Source organism: Haemaphysalis longicornis, unplaced genomic scaffold (genome assembly GCF_048455015.1).
Source record: "Haemaphysalis longicornis isolate Haplotype H1 unplaced genomic scaffold, Haemaphysalis longicornis Haplotype H1 scaffold_3, whole genome shotgun sequence".
Taxonomy (NCBI): Eukaryota; Metazoa; Arthropoda; class Arachnida; order Ixodida; family Ixodidae; genus Haemaphysalis; species Haemaphysalis longicornis.
The window spans coordinates 108,222,138-108,242,975 of record NW_027526335.1 but is presented as its reverse complement, the minus strand read 5'-3'; the positions used below and the strand labels follow the sequence as shown (position 1 = coordinate 108,242,975).

At 50.2% G+C, this 20,838-nt stretch overlaps 1 protein-coding gene across 2 annotated transcripts in view; it reads right to left on the bottom strand.

Annotated features, from left to right (window-relative positions):
- Positions 1 to 20,838, bottom strand: part of Aop (ETS variant transcription factor anterior open) — a 112,590-nt gene that overhangs the window by 63,932 nt on the left and 27,820 nt on the right. The gene's annotated exons all lie outside the window — the stretch shown is intronic.

Sequence of the window (20,838 nt, the reverse complement as noted above, 5' to 3'; positions counted from 1 at the left end):
CCCCGCTTCGGTGCTCCAGCATTGGCTGAAATTTGGTGTCTGGGGAGTCTGAGAATCGGCAAAAACATTTTTTCTTTCTTTTTCACGATCTCGGCCTGCGATAAACACAGGGCAGGCGAATGCCCTCCTCCCTACTCCTTCCCACCGGAAAGTGCACCGTATAACAAACCATTTAGAACTTTCACCTAAAAGAACACTTGAGAGAGAGAGAGAGAGAGAGAGAGAGAGAGAGAGAGAGAGAGAGAGAGAGAGAGAGAGAGAGAGATAGAGAGAGAGAGAGAGAGAGATAGAGAGAGAGAGAGAGAGAGAGAGAGAGAGAGAGAGAGAGAATAGTTTATTGAAAGAAGGGGAAAATGAGTTGTAGCGAGCGTTGCGAGATTCACAGGCTCCTGCTGACGGCTCCCTGAGTGAAGGCAATCAGGTCGCGTTGTTCCTTTTCTCGTTGAGGCGAGGTCAGCGACCCTCTAGTGTATTGTTTTCTAATCTGGATGTATTTGGGGCACTCCCAAAGGATGTCGTTCTGGTTAAGGATAATTCTGCACTCTAAACATGACCGTAAGGGTGTTGCTTTACCATATCTGATGAGATTTAGCCTCGCTGCTGTTCCCTCCGAGTGTTCCGGCTTGTGCCTGTCGAAATAGGGTTTGCTGCTGTCGTGTTAGGTTAGTGTGGGGTGCTGGGAGTAGTCGCTTCGCTGTTCTGTATTCTTCAAGGCGAAGTTGTGGAGAGGAACAATAACACGGGCGAGCTTCTCGCCCCACTGATGTAGAGAGAGCTGTCCCGTAGTTTCGTATTATGACGGAGAGAAACGCGGACGCAAGTGCCTAGGCGAGTTTACAACGGCGCTACTTCCTCCCGCTTCGAGAGATGTTCAGTACAGCTCCTTATAACAAATTCCGTAGGACGTGAAACTGACTTCGCTGTAAGCGGTACTTCTTCGAAAGCGGTGATGATTTGCTCTCCCAGCACTTCAACTTGGGATCGTATAAAACTCCGAATAAAGCGAAAATTAGAACAAAGAAAATTAGGAGAAGATTTTGTAACGAGGGTTCCATGGACAATTACAGTTGACGTTGACACTGTTAGTAATGGCCGCACAGGCCACAGTCGGCGTTCATTTCCGGATGTCGGCCATTTTTCTAGGCCCAACGCTTCCCCGATGGATGTCCGGTGTAGCCTCGCCAGAGAGGAAGCGACCTCGTGCCGGATGCGCCCGCGCCGGCGACACCACAACGGGACGCGGTGACACTTCTGTTTGCGAAGTCACTTCCGGTGACGTTATCGCCAGTTATGTCAGCGCCTCGCGTGTCCTGAATCCCGGCAGCAGGAGACAGACCGAATCGCCGTGTCACAGAAACTCCAGAGGTGAAGACGCGGCGACTCAACCTTCGAGGCAATCGAGATTGAAGAGCTGTATACGCTAAACTTCCACCGTTTCTGGGAGACATCAACCAGCGTTTATGGACACTGATGAAGCAGCGCCCCTTGCCACCAGGGTTCCCGGAAGGCTACCGAGGAACGATGCTAAAACAAAGATTTCTTTTTTTTTTTTTTTTTAGTAAATATGTCCCACAGGCAATGAATGGGCCAGTGGCACGGCTCATTCCGGCGGAAATTTCTCAGACTTAAACCCCACTCCAAAAAAGGTACCTGGATTTCTGAAAATGTGCTCACTTCATGTACCTATTTTTATGTGCTTGCTTTGTGTGTGCGCGTGGAAAGTATGCACAAACGGGAGCCCACGCGAGAGGTTTAAATTCGCATTAAGTTTAATAACAAGTGCGCGAATTTAAAAGCCAAAAAGAACAACGGCCTCATAGCCTCGATGAATGTAGATCGAGATGTCCAGCCTTGAAGGCAACTTTTAAACCACGCATAAAAAAAGAAAAGATAAAGAAAAAAACGGTACCGCAGTGTTGCTGTCACAGTTATGGATAACGGCTGAAAGGAGTTAGAAGGCGTGGTTATCGCGACCGCACAAGTCGAGGAAGCTGAAAGTACTTTTTTGTTGTTGTTTTTCTCTTTTTTTTCACCGGAGACTTTCAGCCCACGTCCGTGCGAACTGACCGACCCGTGCGGAACTCATTAGACAAACTAGTACCACGCATAACGCCGGCGGGGCGCTTGAAAGACGGTTGCCGTCCGATATCGTTCGATATCGCGGAAGACAATCTTAGGCACCGCCGGAGATGCCCGGTTGAGATTGCACGGCGCAAGCATCGCTCGCGGCCGCATACGGCCAACTCTTATCAGCCCATCCGGTTATATGAAACGACCACGTAACAGACTTCGGGGTCGGCGTTTCCTCCACGCCGCTTGGAGCAAGTATCCTCGCACAAGCCCCCTCGAGATATGCGGCGATTACTGCGAAAGATACGCTACGAGCGCGAAAACATAACGCGTCGACGAGCGGCAGCAGGTTTCTTACCGGAAGGCCAACGCGCGCAGTTCCGCGAAAAGCCGGAACTTTCCGAAGTCGATACTACCGATACTTACAGCAGATAACTTGGTTAACGGCCAGACTGGATAGCGGCCAGTAGAAGGGTTACGGAGTCACCGGACCGAGTCGCCCGCTGCTGTCGTAAACAATATCAGCCCAGCATAGACTTCACACGTGGGAGGCCGGATTTCCCGGCGGCCATTGGGGGAGTGGCACGCGCTAGAGATACCGGGAATAACTAGGTGAACGAAACGGTTACTTAAAAGCGATCATGAGAACGGAAAGACCATTTATGGACCAAACGAAGGAAGTTGACATACTGAGTGTTTCGGATACATCAGTGACCCCTTCGTCGCCACATGCATACGTTGCGTCTTCGACGCCATATGCGTTTTTGCTAGTGATCATGCACCTTAGGAGTGCGTGTGCTACTGATACAGAGAGGAGAGGTTTACAGGAAGCACTGGCGTAGATTACTTGGAAGGGCGTTCTGTCCTGGGGCGGTATTCTCGTGTTAGCCCGTTTTAAAAACGTCCGTTTTATTGTGACGTACTTCCATTCCAGTTGCAGGTAGGCTTTGGATTGACTTTTGCGCAACTGTTCTTGTAAACTCATTTTAAACGACTAAGCCTATTTTAAACTATCTTTTACGCGTTTATTGTTCCGCCGCCGGACCAACAACAAGGCGACGAAAAATCGTCTGCTCCGAGAAGCCGCCGCTCATAGCTCCGCCGCGCTTGCATGGCGTCACATCCGGGTATTCGCTTTCAGAAAATCAGGGCTTGCTCATAACGGACACTTTTGAAACGGACACAAAACGCACAAAACCCGAGAATACCGCCCCTGGAGTAGATACCAAATCAGGTGGTGATAATAGCAGAAAGATATACATAATGGGACCAGGGTGAATTAAAAAAAAAAAAAAAGAAACACTGGCTGCCCTATGTTTCACTTCGACCGGTGTGGCGGGAGGGGGGCGAGGTGAAGGGAGGGAACCATTAGGAAAATGCTATGAGGGTGTTCTAAAATGACGTCTGAAACACGGAGAATTGGTTCGAAGTCACTGATTGATTATTGACTGTGGTAAGGCCTTTGAAGCGGGGCGATTAAGTGTCTCACCTCACCAAAGAATTCATCTATGTTTAATTATGGCACTGCTATTAACAGCATGCCCAAATTAAATTTCGCCCGTCACAGGTGGCACCTTTCCAAGGCCACTTCTTCCACTTCCACAAGGCCACTTCTGCGCACTTCTTCCGCAAGCACTCTAATGTTCCTTCGGTCATCCCTACAGCCTCGAAGTTTACTGTCTCTGTATACTTTAAACTCTAAGGGATGGCGAATATTTCTCACATTCAGATTTGTATGACAAATTCTCATTATTGTTATTATTGCTATTATTATTATTATTATTATTATTATTATTATTATTATTATTATTATTATTATTATTATTATTATTATTATTATTACGCGCAGATTAATCGCTTGGCTGCGTAGAATGAAAAACGGGAAGGGGGGCTTAGCCCGGGTTCAGACTGTTGCCGCAACTGTCACAATATCTTTAAAGAATGATGTCATTTCACGTCTCAGCCAACCGAACTGCGTGACACGTCATTTTTTACGTCCACAGCTCACGACATGGCTGTTACGTCTATAGTTTGAACATAGCCGTACTACCCACCACCCACGCCATAGGAAAATCGAATTTATTTCCGCCAGCACGCGCGAACACAACGCCGTGCCTCGTTTCCGCCACACCTGCGTTGAGGAGGCAGACATTGCCGAGTTGCGCGGAATGTTGCGCAGGCGCGGATGCGCGCACGGGCGGTTGGGGCATGATACGACGACGCGTGTGCAACACTGGCGGGCTGCGGCGGCGGCGCCAGAGAGCGGAAGTCGCGTCGCGAAGCTGCACGCCGCAGCAGCAGCAAACAGAGCCGCTTCCGGCCCCAGGTGTCGCCTAGACAGGATGGACGGCGGATGACGATCACCCGGAGCTTCGATAGCCCAGAAGAGGACGAGAGAAAGCCGCACCCTCCTCCCCCTCCTCCTCCTCTCGTCGCAGCCAACGCACAACGCAGGACTCGGGTACAGTGTGCCTTATGATGACGCAGGCTTGCGGCGTCTACCTGTACGTGATACAAGCTAATTTTGCATACGCTTCTTTCGTCCACACTAAAAATCGTTCGGCAACTCGTCCTATAATTGGAGGACTGCGCAAACACAGCCCCTCATCACCAACGCGACGAGCCACGTCGCTCTCCTTATCAGTATAATTGCCACCCCACTTATCCGTCTGCTTCCTACGTTAGTAAGGAGGGCTGCTTGTATGGAGGAGGAGGGATTACATGTTACCGCTCCTTCGTTACGCCTTGAGGCAACGGGATGAAGGCACCCCTCTACCCACACCCAAAGGGCGCGGCTCCTCCTCTTAGCATAAACTCCGCGGGACGACTCCAACATTGAGCGTAGACGTCATCGTCGCCGTCGTAATCATCACCATCATCATAATCATCATCCCGTCTGCGTCCACTGCAGGACGAATCCCACGTACCTCCCGCCGTTCCGATACCCAGTCCATTCTTTGCCTCCGCGTGCTCCAATTTCATTTTTCCGTCCAGGTAATGGACTTCCTCTATATACTTGTAGTCCCGTCTTTCTGTAGCCCACGTTAGACATCCCGAGGTGGCCAAAATGAATCCGGAGCTCTCCACTACGGCGCGCCTCATCGCCTGTGTAGCGTCGGCGCGTTAAACCCCAATCTGCCAGTAGCCACTATTTTGCACCGGTGGCCCACCGGTTATAGTTCAGAGGGGTGCTAACCGAGGCATGCCATTTTTTTTACGGCATTTTGTATACCCCTAGCTTCCATTGCACCACTCTTAGTACAGTTCGCTCGAAACTGCATGGCGTTGCACACGTTCGCGTGCGCTGCTCATGCTGACAGACAGTTTACCGTTGACAAATTTCTTTCATGTCGTTTTTGCCGCACAAGTCATTCCTCTTCCGGTGGTGCCCCGAAAAGCGGAAAGGAAATGTCGGAGAGCTGATGGCGCACAGCTGGCGACGGGTTTCCACAAGCTCATTGCGAGAAATGCGCCCCGCCATCCTGTGCAATGTAGAATTTCGGCCACCTGTACGTTATTCATTTTCCCGGCATGTGCGCTGTAGAACTTGAAAAAGAGTCCCGCAACGAATGTATAATCACAACCCGAGCTTCCTAAAGCGTGTGGCCTATAGTCAGCAAGGGAAACGACAGGAAGCGCATAGTTTCGTAATACACCTCCCGCCCCGAACGCCGCCGCTCTACTGCGCGAAAAGGTTTCCCTATTTAAAATAACAATGATAATGCTTCACCGCCGCGAAATTAACCGCCCTCGACAAATTAAGTAACGTACGCCGCATGGCTAAGTGGTTCTCGATCAGAAGGTCGCAAGTTCGACTCCCCGTCCACGAGGACTGCCTGGGTAGTAAGGAAGAAATCTTAAAACACACGCGCGCACAAGTTTCTCGCGTACGTCAGAGATCCCCAGACCACCGTGAATAAAACGGCAGACCTCGGCCCACGAGCAGCACCCACGGCTTCAGCCTCAGTGTACACTTTAGGAACTTTCAAAACTAGGAAATCGAACATGGTTATCTTTAAAGGCAAGGCGCACGATGCAAGTATACTGCTTGGCCTGATGCCCATAATAGTACGATGGAAGCGTCACGCTGTGCCTACGGGACACTTGGCCGTTCTTGAGTTTTTTTTAATCCTCGTACTTCTCATTGAGGACACTTGATAGGTTCCATTGCACTGCGAGTAAGGGGGAAAAAATGCGCGGAAGCATGCAGGTGTCATGCCGCTGTAGCCGCTCGTACGTTTCACGTATAATCCTACGTAGGCACTGCCGATCAATTTGAAAGCGAAAGCTTCTGCGGTGGCTGCACCCGATGAAACTTGACGTTAGCAGGACGCTTGGAACATTGTGCCGACGAAACGCTCGGCGTCAAAATACAGAAGATGCGATGTGTTATTTTCTTAAAAATTGATTGATTGTGGGGTTTAACGCGCCCACGCAACGAAGGCGACGAGGCGCGCCGTAGTGGAGGGTTTCCGATTAATTTTGACCACCTAGGGATCTTTAGCGTGCGCCAATATATCGTACACACGGGCGTTTTCGCTTTTCGCCTCCATCAGAAAACCGGCCGCCGCGGAGGGGAATCGAACCCGCGACCTTGTGCTCAGCAGCGCAACGCCTTAGCCACTGAGCCACTGCGGCGGGTCTCTTTTCTGACAAATGAAACTAGGCTGAGCTCAAGCTACGCTGACGACCCTGTGTGTCTGTGCTTTTCCTACATTAGGCACAACGATGACGATGTTACAATGATGATGGCAATTATAACTTCGACGTTCGTCATGCGTCGAAGACTGGTACAACTGCACGCGTGGAAAACCATTATTTTATCACCTTCCTCAGGAGGATACGGTTCCAGAACTACGTTTCATGGCCATCGTACCGAAAGCGGGCGAACATGCAGCAATGGAATGAATGAATTAAGCCATGGCGCGTGCGTTTTACTCCGTTTCTTAGTCAACCGATACGCTCGACCAAACGCGCACTCCAAGCCTGCCGGGTTATGGTCTCGATCCTATAGAGGCTGATTGAAATCGTAAGAATGAACAGCTTACGTCGAGGTGGTCCAGTCGCGCTACAAGGCAACGGCGTTTCCTTCTTCATGTAGTTACTCATTGCGAGCGACCGCGGTGTAGGCACGTGGCAAACTCATTACCATACGGTGAAGTTCCATATCTTCTAGAACGCTTCGGTTTCGACGACGGATAACGCAACGACGTCACGAGCGTTGCGTCAATGGTGGATATGTTCCTCAGCCACAAAGAGCAAAGAAAAAAAAAAAAGGACCGTAATAAAACAAATCCCAGGGAGAGAGCGAGAACGGAAGCCCAACAGGAAACCAGAGGCCCTCGATTCGGCGAGAACTCGATGGCAGCGGAACCGGAAGGGGGGTGTTCCGTGCGCCGGCCGGGTCCGGAACTGGACCGCGGCGGAAATCGACCAGCAGAAAAACGGAACCGGAAGCCAGCGAGCCGGCTGCAGCAGCGAATCTTCCGGTGACGGGCGGATGCAACTTCGCGAACAGGAGAACTTAGAAAGAAGCGAACTCAATTATCCGAAGTCCGCCCACTGAAACAGCGGGACGCACTGCTGACAGTCTGAGCGGCGCCGAAATGAAGTCCCTCACGTCAGGCGGTAAACGACAAAACGTTGAAGTCTCATTTATTAGGAAACGATATCAGTCCTGACGTCGCCATAGTGAAGTGATCAAAATCAACAGGAGCCAAAAATCGGCAAAAATACTCTTAACTAACGCTGGGAAGACCCGCAGTCATTTTCAAAGCCGCAAAATCACAGCCCCCACAAGGTGTCGCCTATCGAGCTGGAACCAACTGGAAATACGCTTCGAATGAATGGCTGGAGAATAACAACAACAACAAAAAAAAAATGAAATCGCAAGTTTTGAGCTGAAAGTGAAACTGGCGGATAAGTGAAGTTGCAAAACAATCGCCAGTGGACAAGACGAGTGTTTACTAAGCTGCGAGTTCACGGAAATGTAACGCTGTATACAATTTTAGAACTGCAGTTCTGAATTCGCGACTTTCTATATATAGTCGTTAGTTAAGGACTACACATACGCCAGTGGCCAAGCGGAGCCGCACATACACAAGACACTAACAAGCAACCATCATCCGCCTCCGAACTAAAACAGATATAGCTAAGAAACAACTGTTACGAAGACAAACTCGTTCATTAAAAGAAGGTCAGAAGGATTACTTGCAAAGAATATATATATATATATATATATATATATATATATATATATATATATGTGTGTGTATATATATATATATATATATATATATATATATATATATATATATATATATATATATATATATATATATATATATATATATATATATATATATATATATATATATATATATATATATATATATATCAGCTATTTATTTGAGCCCAACAAGGAATTACAAACCATGTTCTTCATCATCATCCCCACTGGCCTATCTACGCCCACTACCGGGCAAAGGCTTCTCCCATGGATCTGCAATTATTCCGGTCCTGTGCTAACTTCGGTCAGTTTATCCCCGCAAACTTCATAATCTCATCTGCCCATCTAACTTTCTGCCGCCCCCTGCAACGCTTGCCTTCTCTAGGGATCCGCTCTGTTACCCTTAACGGCCAACGGCCACCTTGCCTCCGCATTACATGCCCTGCCCACGTTCATTTCTTCTTCTTAATTTCTACTAATATGTCCTTGACACGCGTTTGTTCCCTGACCCACTTCGCTCTCTTCTTGTCCCTTAACGTTACACCTATCATCTTCCGTTTCATTAACCACGTTCTTGAAATATTTTTATGCAAACGAGAAAAGACTGGGAACTAGTTTCCAGTCCCTCAAATATGAAAAAAAAAATTCTTCCTGCGCATACCTCGGCAAAGTTGGCGCGACTCACTCAAACTCAGTCACAAAGTTATTTTCGGGTCACCACTCACTCAAACTCAGACTCATTGCTGAGCAGCACACCTCCGCTCACTCAAACTCAAACTCACAGTGAGCGCAAAACTCAAAATGGACTCAGAACTCACTCTGTCTCAGGCGTACTGAAACTCATGTCGGGCTCAAACTCACTCAAGGTCAAACTCACCATGCCACATTAGCCTCGCGCTCCCTCAAACTCAAGCGTGAGTGAGTGGACTCGTGAGTGAGCCCGCCGACCTCTGTTCCTGCGTGAAACAGCACTGGGAAAACAAGCCTCGCCGAAATAGTGTCACGACTCTATCTGTTGCAATGCAAACACATCATTATCGTGCCGTGTCGGCCAGGTGGAGCGGAAGTAATCGCCTTTCCCTAATCCGCAAACACGGAGTTTGCGTCTCACCTGGAAAGCGTATACGGCACGCGACCTGGGCTTGATATATGGAGATAGACGCGAGGGAATCGAACCGAAGCGGGGATACAGAGCACTTCGTCTGCCACTTCCGTCTATTACATTATGTAATACGCCGCCGCCGAGACGCGTTGTGGTGCGTCGCAACCATGGTGTGTCCGGAACTCAAGTCCGAAAGAACGTTTCTTTTATTTGTCTATATCTGTACACAAACTCGCATTCAACGAAACATCAAGGGCCCCTACGAGTCAAAAACCAATAAATGTACATTTTGTGCCACAGGCTCATGGCAATATAATTAAGCTTGGGAGGCAGCACTTGTCACGGGTGACGCCGACGAACAGTTCGGCAAAGAAGGACCGCGGCGGCCGCTTTTCTGATAGAGGTGAAAAGGACGAGCGCACGTGGGTACGAGATTTCGGCGCATGTTAACCATCCTCAGGTGGTCAAAATTAATCCATAGCCCTCCACTACGGCGCGCCTCATCGCCTGTGTAGCGTAGGCGCATTAAACCCTATAGTTCGGCGAGGTGTTCGTCGACGCCGATCCTTCTACCCAAAAAGTGTCCGAAAAAAAAAAAAACGGTACGTCGAAGCAATAGGGACAGCAGCACGACCGGGAGGCGTCACAAGTCGTGCGACACGATGTGACGTCATGTAATTGATCGATCTTTCAGCGCCGGTAACAGGCCGTGCCGTTACATCGACCATTCTTCTACCAGCATCAGTATAAGGCAGCGATGCAGTTGCCTTCTGATAACTCGCTTTCACTCGCGTAACGAACGATCGTTAGGGGGAAACCAGGGAATTCACCGCGACCACCAATAAAGTAAGCAGGTGACACCACGCACATATACAGCAACGCAAGCCAGACTGGAAAGCGTAATAATAATCCCTCGTTATAACGAGCTCGCTTTACTCGAAATACCACACTATTCGAAATTTCTTCTGGTCCCAACCCAAACGCATGCATTTTAGACCGCATTACTCGAAGCGCACGAAGAGCTGGACCCGCTTAGAGCGATGTGGCGAGCGGCGGCGACCGGTCAATATGGTGGGTTAACAAGGTGGTGTTTCCCGGGCGATTTCCTCGAGCCGGTCGCGTTCTATTCGCCATCCGACTTCAGAGAAACGGTCCAAAAGCGTGGTAGGGTGATTGAATTTTGTTTCTAGACATTGGTCAATAGCGTGGACGCAATTGGAGCAGGGGTTGCTCGCGCCCGGCAAAAACATGAAACAGCCAAAGCTCACTGCCTTTTTCGCACCTGAGTTAAGTTTTGCTTCACTGAATACATTGGGTTTTTATTCTTCGCACTAGTGGCGCAGTTGAATCTCAACTACTTTAGCTGTTCTCGACTGGTCGCTTATATCGAAATAGCGCTTATAACGAAATTTTTCGCCGTTCAGCTGACTTCGTTATAACGAGGGATTGCTGTAGTTGGCCGCTTGACAACTGACGCGCATTACGCCATCTCGGTAGTTTCCATTACTTCTATCAGAGCAAGTGAACAAAACAAAATGCCCAAACCGTGAACGGGGAAAGGCACACATATATGTTGTCGTGCGGCCAGCCAGTTGTGGCGTATACGAACGCCAGCGGTCCGCGGGCCACGTGCCTTTACAGTTAGGTCGACGGGCGATCAGGGCCGGGCAGGAGACGGTCACGGGCCACGCGCGCCGTACTGCACCGCAGGCCGTACGAAGAGGAGGGCGAGCAACGGAGAAAGCCCTTTGGAAGCGCGGCGATCAATGCAATCTAGTGCGGGGCCGGCTCACTGGGTCGATTCGCGGTCACGCTTCCGGCACGCGGCCCGGTCGGAAGCTGCTTCCGGTGCGGAAGGGTTTCCTCCTCCGCCCACCACAGACGAGGCGTGCGTGGCTGGGCCGCCGCAGCCACTTCCTCGTCGGCGAACTTGACTCGGTCTCCCGGCCGGCGTGGCCCACTATCGCCCGCGCGCCCGGGTCACGCGCTGCAGGAGGAAGAGCCCACCTGGTGGGCCACTTCCCCGCAAGACGCGCGTTCGTGCGCCTGAGTCCGAGGGACGCATGCGAGCTTTCTCTCTGCGCGTCCCCTCCTCTCTCTCACTCACTAGTGTTGCGCGTGATGAGTGCGGTGCAGGGCTCGGTGTGCGCTGTGGTAACGCGGTGCCTGTGAGCACGCCGGTTACAGCAATCCAACTAGCCGCGCCTTAAACGAGCCCTCTAAAGAAAAGAAAAGAAACAACGGCTACCGTGTCATAGTGATTGGAGCATCCGGATTTCAGGCAACCTGCTTCCGGACACACGCTGCGTTCTTCCGACAGTGGAAAAGACGAAAGGCTACACAAAACACATCTCTGCCGTCATTTAGGCCCATTTTAGTTGCCTGCAGGCACCGGTGTTGCGGCACCTTCAGTTTTTGCTATCCCCTGCGCTGAAATCAGCTTAGAGAAAATCAAGATTCCGTGCAAAGGGAACGACACTAAATCTCCAGCCTAAAAAAAAACTGCAGATCGATTAGAGCGCCAAACGCTTGACTGGCGCGAACGTAAACGTTGCAACGAAAACGCATCGTTGCGTAACAAACGAGGTCATATGCAGCGGCGCTTGATTCCCACCTCCCCTTTATAATCCAACCTTCGTTGCGCCGTTTACTACGACGAATGCTAACGAGCCAAAGCAAGTTTCCGCTCTTCGAAGAATTTGTCTGCCGGCCAACGAAAACTACAACTAAACAAAAGCAACACTAATGCAGCGACGGTTCACGAAAGCCGCGTCGGATGGCGAAAAACGAGACGCTAGAGGAACCTCCCTCCCCCTCCCCTCCCTTCTCTTACGGAAGAAAACGACAGCGAAGCGCGAAACAAACCGCGTCTTTAAACTACGGCAAATGCGAAACACTAAAGCTCGATTACGCAAATCACAGCCGCTACTAAGATTATACTGTTGCAACCCCACACAATGGGGGAACTATGAAGAACTTAGGAATGAAAACTATCAACAACAACAACAAAAAAAACGGATGCGAACAGACTGGAGGAATCGGCCTATCGGATCGTGTGAGTGTACTGACCTTTCCACGGCTACAGATAAATAGCGTTTTTTTTTTCTTTTTCCTTCTTCAAAACGAAACCGTGGTTGCGTGTCTGGGGCCCGTGTCTCCTGGCGTCACCTAAACTTCCGGCCTTCCGGTTTCAGCTGCCAGGGGGAGGAGGAGGAGGAGGAGGAGGAGGCTGGCGGGAATGAAAGAAAGCGGGCCGGAGGAGCAAGCCTGGGCTCGTCTGCGCGTCCGGCCGGCCCCGCCAGTTCCCTTCCGACTCCGGCGCAGCGCTTGCGGCACGCGCGTTTCGCAACCCTTCCGCCGTGGCACGACAGCCGCAGGCCAGGAAGCGGTTGCGTTGCTTCCGCGAAAAAACCGTCGGCCCCCGTACCATCGACGGGAAGGCGCGGGTGTGCGGGAATGTCAAAGAAGGAAAAAAAAAAAAAAAAACTTGGTTGATTTCGCTGTCACAGAAATCGGCAAAACACGAAAGTGAAATGTGCAGCGAAACACGAAGCTGAGCATAATTTGCGGGTCGGTGGCTGTCTTGTGGGTGTGCTTGGCGAGCGACGTCCTGCTGGCGGGTCGCTTCGGCAAAGGTGTACTGTCGTCATTTCCGTGATGGATATGACGTCAGTGATATCTTGGTGCATCCCCGGCATAAAACACCTTAGTGCTAAAATATAATACGCGAAAATGAACAACCCCCAAGTCAAACGTACTCATTAGTTTCTAAGGTTGCTTCCCCGCAAGGAAACCCTGTGTGCAGGGGTGCACTCTTTACAGGCCGGTTGCTTCGTTGTACTGGCGTCACTTCCGTTACGGATATGACGCAAGTGAAATCTTTGTGAATCCCGTAATAAAACACTTTCGTGCTAAAAAAAGATGTCGGAAAAAAGAAGGAAAAAAGAAACAGAGCAAAATGCGAAAGGAAGCACTAAATAAGCGACATACAAGAAGAAAAGAAAGAAGAATGAACTGGCTATGTGCCATTCACTACGGAACATCACCATCATCATCCGACGAAGAATAAGAGCCACACGGAGGTTTTAGATTTCATCCGCAATGAAAGATGAATTGAGAGGAGGGTCTACAGCGACAAAGCGGAGGGGGGGGGGGGGGGGTCCCACATGGATACGACGACTCGGGACAGCACCAAGTGCAGAATCTTCATTTTGCTGGAATATACCTTTTTTTAACCCATGACACCAGTAGTTCTACGAATCACAGCACACCAGCGTGTGGAATACTGAACAGACGCATTCGGAGGGGATGACTAGGCTACGTGTTTTTTTTTTTAATTTGTTCTATTTCTAACCAGGCAGCCGTGCATAGCGTTGCGGGTTAATCGCCCGAAATTTACCACAATTGACACCCAGAAGATCACCTCTGCCGAAGACTGATCTGCGCCTTGTAGCATCCAATACGCTATCGCCAGATTTGATTAACCACTTGCTGTATACTGTGCACGGAGCTGGTACGACCGGTCGTTATTAACCACCCGGCAGAAAACAACAACACAGAAATAGCTTCCCTAGTACCTGTTTTTCAGCTTCAACCGACGGAATGATGAATCAGTCAAAACATTTACCCTCCTGCATTTGACCGACCTCATTTTGGTCGGCGGGAAACGAGAAAGGTGAAGTGACATTCACCACTTTCGCGTACACCGAACGTGTTAAAAACAGCGGCATCTGTTGCGACTCCTTCCCCAGCCCCGTCGCTACGCTCAATAGTCTGTTTGCCCCATATAGCATAAACGAAAACAAACAAGAAAAAAACGTTCCTACTCCATAGAGCATTGTACACACAGGACAGCCCCTGTACAGCGCGCTGCTATTTCATACACTTTTCTATCTTTGAAAGTGCGAAATCGGTGACAATGTCTCCTTCGGGGAAGACGTCAAGGCGCGGAGGAGAAAGCGACGAAGGAAATTCACATAAAATAGGCGGCGGCAAAGCAAGCCAACAAACAAGTACCGTGGATGAGGCGCGGCGCCGAATCCTCCCGAGTCGTCGTGCAGAAGACGACGAACACACGCGTAAACAAAGGGGGAGTGAAAAGGTCATCCGCAAGCGATACTTTCGGGGGAGAAAAATAATCCACGAATAGAGCCAAGAGGAGAGTGCGTGGAAGTGGACCGCTATCCATCGACGCTGACACCGATTGTCTGCGCGCAAACTCCCGCCCCTGACTTCCACGTCTGCGTCGAATTCTCCACTCGTCGCTCGCGACTACGCGACTTGTTGTTCCCGGAAATAGCGTAACGAGTTTCTCTCGCGCGAAAAGGTTAATACGGTCGTCCACAGTCTTAGCTGGAGCGCCGCCTTCCGCACCTACCGTCTTCTTTATTAGCGTACGGTAATTTTGTCACAACTCTGTCACTGCTCTGAAGTTGAGCGTGGCACCCAAGTCCCCCCACACTGGTTTGAACCGTTTTACGTCGTAATGTTCGAGCTATGTCACGCTAAAGTAGAATATGATGCTCCAGCTAAGCCCGTGGACGACTGTACAAGTCAAAGGTCATCGCATATTCCTCTGTGGAACAAGGTACCTGATGACAGGTGATAGAGAGAACTTAGCTTAAAATTAGTGATTAGCGAGAACCATTCGCTTCTTTTCGTGGGGAGAAGGGCCGTGACCACAGTTATCATTCCGCTCCGAGCGTTAGCAACAGCCCGTTTTTTTTGCTATCCGTGCTGCAAGAAACGACAGCAACGGAAAGGCTTCCGTAATTCCGGTTATACGGACGAGAGGTCGACTTCCGTCGAGGAGCGGCTTTTTACGGAAGCCCTTCCGTCGGCGTCCGTTTCTGCAGCCCGATGAGAGGAGAAAATGTGCTTTATAGTTGGGAGCGGGCATGTTAAATCACGATTACGACTGGCGCGCCGCGACGTAAAGTCATTGACGAATGAAAAGTGAACACGAAAATAATGAACCAGAACGCGCAAAACGGAATAATACGGTTCGTGGAGATCACACAACGACGCGGTTGTGGTACACCTGGAAAGCCGATATTTTCATACTTGGTTACTGTTATGGAGAGGGAGAGAAGAGAATGAACTTTTATGAAACCGACAAAAGGCTTCAGAGAGGTGTCCTCATTCCAGGATGCCTTGAGCTCGGGCCGCGTCGACAGCCCTTCCGATCAAGCGTACCTGATCTCCGAGGCCAGGCCATGCGATAATTTCACCAACATGGAAAGAAATTGCGCAATGTCCGGTTTCGACGTGTGTTTCTGTTCGTATTTTCCGCGCCAGCATTTCATTTGTCCATGACTGTACGCACGTAAACGTACGTTCCCCCTTGTACATCGGGAATGGCGACGCGTGGCGTGCGGTGAGGCGTTGTCCGTGCACACTTGCGACCAGCGACGAACAGACCGCGTGATAGCGGGTTTGCTCTCCGTTCTCCAGTTCGATTTTCCTCGCGCATCCAACAAACGCGCGCTTAAAGGTAAAGAAAGCATATCATGCAACCGCCACAAGAACACTGTAAAGCATGTGCCATTGAACCTGACACAGTGCCCTGAGCACTGCGGGCTTTCGGGCGGAGGAGCCAGAAATAACGGCGTCAAGCAGGCGTACTACAGCAGGCCGAAATACACAAGTTTACTTTTGCGCCACAACACTCACAATTTTGCATTTTCGCATTCCATGTACTCAACAACCTTCCCGCTGGGAAACGCCAATTGATCCTGCTTTATTTTGTAATAGTCATCGTGACCACCTTAATCGGTGCACACCGTCAAAAACCCATTGAACGCTCATTTTAACCGCGGCCACGTAACCCGCACTGTAACGGGCTCACAACTATTAAAGCGGTCCGGGGCACCACCCGGATTGAAGAAGGTGTCGCCCTTAGATTTAAGGGGAGGCAAGAAAAGGCGTAAGTTCGTGCTTCGCAGCAGCGTTTCGCATCGGCCGTGACACGCGTTACTCAACAGTAAAGTTCGCCCAGGGCACCGATAAATAAACAGCCAGACAGCCCTGCAAGCACCGTCAAACAAAGAGCAAAACGCACACAAACGCGCCGAATAGACGGCGAAGGCGAGGCGCAGCTCTGCCTTCGTAAGAGTTCCAGAAGGACCGTCGCTAGCTAAAAAGGAGGAGGAAATAGGCGGCGAGAGCGAAGATAGACGTGAGGGGCGGTAAATGAGGTCACTCGATTGCGAGATTGCACAGAGCAGTTGCGCGGTCACCGCCGTCTATACTTACACGCAACGCGAACATGTGCACAACACAGCTATAGAGTTCTCGCGTAGGCCTACTGGCACAGGTGCGCGCCCGCTGAACGCGTTGCGAACTTCAGTCGGCAGGTATAAAGACGCAGTCCAACCTACCCTGACCAACTGGGGCTCATCGCAGCCCTAAACTCCCGGCAAGGAACACGGCCTACGCTCCAGGGAGCCGTTATGGTCTTTAAGATCCCCTCCGGACTTGCGTCTCCGAAGGAAAAAGGATTGCGAGGCAGTACGTTAATTTGTAAGCGGCTTCGCAGATTGATAGAAAGAAAAGAAGCAGTTACCCTTTGATGACGCCATCATCTCCCCAACCCGTTTATCAGGGCTACACTTTGGTGACGTCACAACCAACAACATGCAGTAACTTATTCTCCGCCTAAGAAATCGATTGCAGGGCCCGATAAACCGGTGAAGAGAACGCGCAACAGATAAGAACTATAACGGGGGCGGCCAAGCCGTCCTTGTGACGTCATAGCTGACAACGATCAGCCTCGTCGCAGCTTCCGATACGAAGCTGCTTCACGGCTCGCCACTGACGGCTTGAAGGTGAGGATCCATTTCGAGGTCGCAGAGAACGATACGCGAGACGTAGGCGCTGCCGCTCTTCTTCCGTGGATTTTTCTTTTTTTTTTTCTACCTGTTTCATCCGGGTGCTGTCGTAAGGTTCTTACAACCAAGAAGCCGCCAAGTTCTCGCATCCTGGTTTATAATGTTCCGGGAGCAACAGCGCAGTATACCCTCACCGCGCATTTCGTTCTACCAGCGCACGCGCCGACGAAAGAGGAAGCGTATTTTTAACTGTTGCGTGTTACGAAATGTAACGTGTGCTACACAGGTCAAGGCTATTACGATACGGTCCGCTGTCCCGGCAACAGCTCCTACACCGCGGGAACTGACAGCAAAGGGTGCGTGTGTGTGTTTGCGTTTGTGTTTGCGTTTGTGTGGGCTTGGGACGGGGTTCTTTGAAAATTGGAAATGAATACAATCCTCTGCACGCAACATTACGTTTAGAGCGCGTAATGCTTGTTCTGTGTACTCCCGCGGTGCCTATAGTTCATATCACAAGCTAGCTGCAGCACTGTGGAGGCTACATTGTTATCAATAGTGCGCCCACTGAGGGCGCCTAACTCGCCGTGAAGGGGGTCCTGAAAGGACGTTCCCTTCTCCCCTCTCGGCAAGTGCTCCCGCAAGGCCCCGGCGCCTTTTGTCGCTTCCTTCGCGGTGAGTTAGGCGCCCTGAGGGGGACAACAATATAGCCTCCACAGTGCTGCAGCTAGCTTATGATATGAACTATAGCTGGATCGAACATGGGGCAAAAACTCGGCAAGGCACTCTCGAAACTAGCGCAATTCCGGAATCGCGATTGGAGATTATGGCGGCGGGTATGCTCCGTCTCGAAAAAGGAGATGCGGCTTCTGGGAAGGTAAGAAGGTAAGGCACACAGATAACCCTACGCCGGCTCTTCGCGGGGCCGGTGTAGGGCTGCCATTTGTGTAGGGCTTCTTCGTGCAAAGCTGTAGGATCATGTTGGGCATCATGGGAAGCGAAATGGGAACGCCAGTTTACCAGAAAAAACAGCAGAAAAAAAAAAGTACGCAAAAAAGTGCTCACGACAGAGCCCCACACGCTCTCTCTCTCTCTCTCTCTCTCTCTCTCTCTCTCTCTCTCTCTCTCTCTCTCTCTCTCTCTCTCTCTCTCTCTCTCTCTCTCTCTCTTCCCCCCCCCCCCCCCCCCCCAGGCTGCAACTCCTTCATTCAGACAAAGAAAGCGCGGTCAACTCGTCCTGTTTCTTTTATTTTTGTCAGCCTCAAACTTCTCATCCTCAGCAGTAGGAGACTGCGCTGACCACCTCGGCTCCAGAGCTACAACTAGCTCTGGTCGCCCGGGCGCTGGAATCGGCGCGGGCTCGCGGCTTCCTGGACTTATGAGGCTGGCCACTTCCCCTGTAACTCCTTTGCTTTTTAAAACCAATAAGCGTTCCTTATTACTACTACTTCCATTTTAAACGTGTCAAATGCGGCAACTCCTTCAGCTTCACGATTTCCGCCCGATGTACGTCGCAACCAGTCATGGGCACGTTACCAGTAAAAAGTAACAGTGTTACAGTTACCAAAGCCAAAAAAGTAACTCTGTTAGAGTTACAGAATTTTCAAATGTAACTTGTTACAGCTGCAGTTACTCTGAAAAAGTAACGTCGTTACTTTTTCGTTACTGTATAAAAATAATAGATCAGAAACAAACGAACTGTGCGTGGGCATTTTACGAGTGTTGCAACTGGACAGTTTTCTGGAAACTGTAACATTATTTTGTGTTACAGTTACTCTGAATAAAGTAACAGTGCTACAATTTCAAGTTCCGCTAACTTAAAACTAGTTGCAGTCACAAGTTACTGAAAATCGTAACTACAGTTACCGGTAACGCGTAACTCGTAACTAGTTACTGCCCAAGACTGGTCGCAACCCTGTCCACTGTCGGGTGGATACCACCTCCACATCATCTGCGACTTAATTTCAGATTGAACAAGTGTTAAATCTAAAACGAAGTAAGGTGGGTCTCCGGAGGGCACAGGTCAAAGCAGTGTTCTCCCTTTCCGCCTTCTGCGCTTCTGTCTGTACAACACTAGAAAGTCTAGGTGGTGTTGGTCTGTACAATCTCTCCCACGTCACCAGCTCCCGCTACACAGATTTGTCGAGCTCTTCAACGCGCTCCGTGGAAACCCTTTCGGATGTGTAAAAAAAATTCATCCAGGGATGTCTTTTTATTTCTTTACAAGTCGGTAGTGACCGTAGCGGCAGCGCGCACACAGGAAGAAAATAACAAAGGTACTCGATGGCAAACCGAAAGCCTGCCCTTGCAAAACTCTAAAGTTATGGTTACCTTTCTTTCACGAACAGAGACGTCCAAACAAAGCAAGCATTGTGCTTTTTGTCACGAAAGGGAGATGCAGACAGGGCAGCGAAAGGGACCGTCGGGATGGAAGGCTGCGTGGAGTGAGAGCACGCAATCGCGGTGACGTCACAACAGGGCCCCCGTAGGCTATGCACGAGGGAAAGCAAGCGAGCGGGCAAACCAGCGCGCGGTCACCACCGGTTTGGCGACCTTGAGCCGGGCTTCACGCACGCGTCGTTAACCCCTCCCCCTGTCTCTCTCCACCTCGGGCCGAACGACGTCCGTTCAGCGGAAATCGCCGGGCCCCGCCGCCGCCGTCTGTCCGGCTTCTTCCGCCGAATTGGGTCAGGTGCGGCCCGCCGGCGCTGCGGAAGGCGAACGCTGCCGTGCTTGGTTTCGCCATCAAAGGTGACGGATACACAGTATTGACCTTTTCAGCGTTCTCGATCCGTGAACAGCGGTTTTATAACTGGGTTAGCGCCCGTTTAGTTGGCGCAGTCGACGGGATAACTGAACTGCGCAAGCGCAGTTCTGTTACAGTCCACATCATCCACATTACAGTCCACATTACAGTCCACATTACAGTCCAGAGTCCATCCACATTACAGTCCAGAGCATGCGAGGTGTTGTCAAGGCTTAAAGAATGAAAAGATAGTTTCATTCCTTCTTTAGGCACATGGTTTCATGTTGTCAAAAGTAGCTAACAACAGTAAACCGTGGGTATAAGGAACCCTCGGGGCAAGAAACTGGCTTCGTTATAAGCGATACTTCGTTAGAAGCGCGGACGATTTGCTCACAATGCAATGTAATGAGGGTCACGTAGCATTTCGGATAAGGCGATTTCGTAGTAATCGGTGGTTTTGCTCTTGTTAAACATACATACATACATACATGCATGCATGCATGCATGCATGCATGCATACATACATACATACATACATACATACATACATACATACATACATACATACATACCCACTTTTCAGAGGATCGGCGAAGGGCAACCGATACATCTGATTAGCGAAATGCGCAATGTTTGCAATGCGTACACAAAATTATGACAGGTTTGCACATAATGTTCGATACAGGCAATAATCCCAGACATCGAACTTCGATATATCCGGGCTCGATATCATTGAAAAACTCTGGTGAAGGCTACGAACGCCTCCTTCAAAAGAAGAACGCCGGCTTGCCTATACGAAATTTCCCGGAGCTATCGCCATTTGGCCCTCGAAATAGCGATATTAGCCTGCACGTAAGGGCTCATA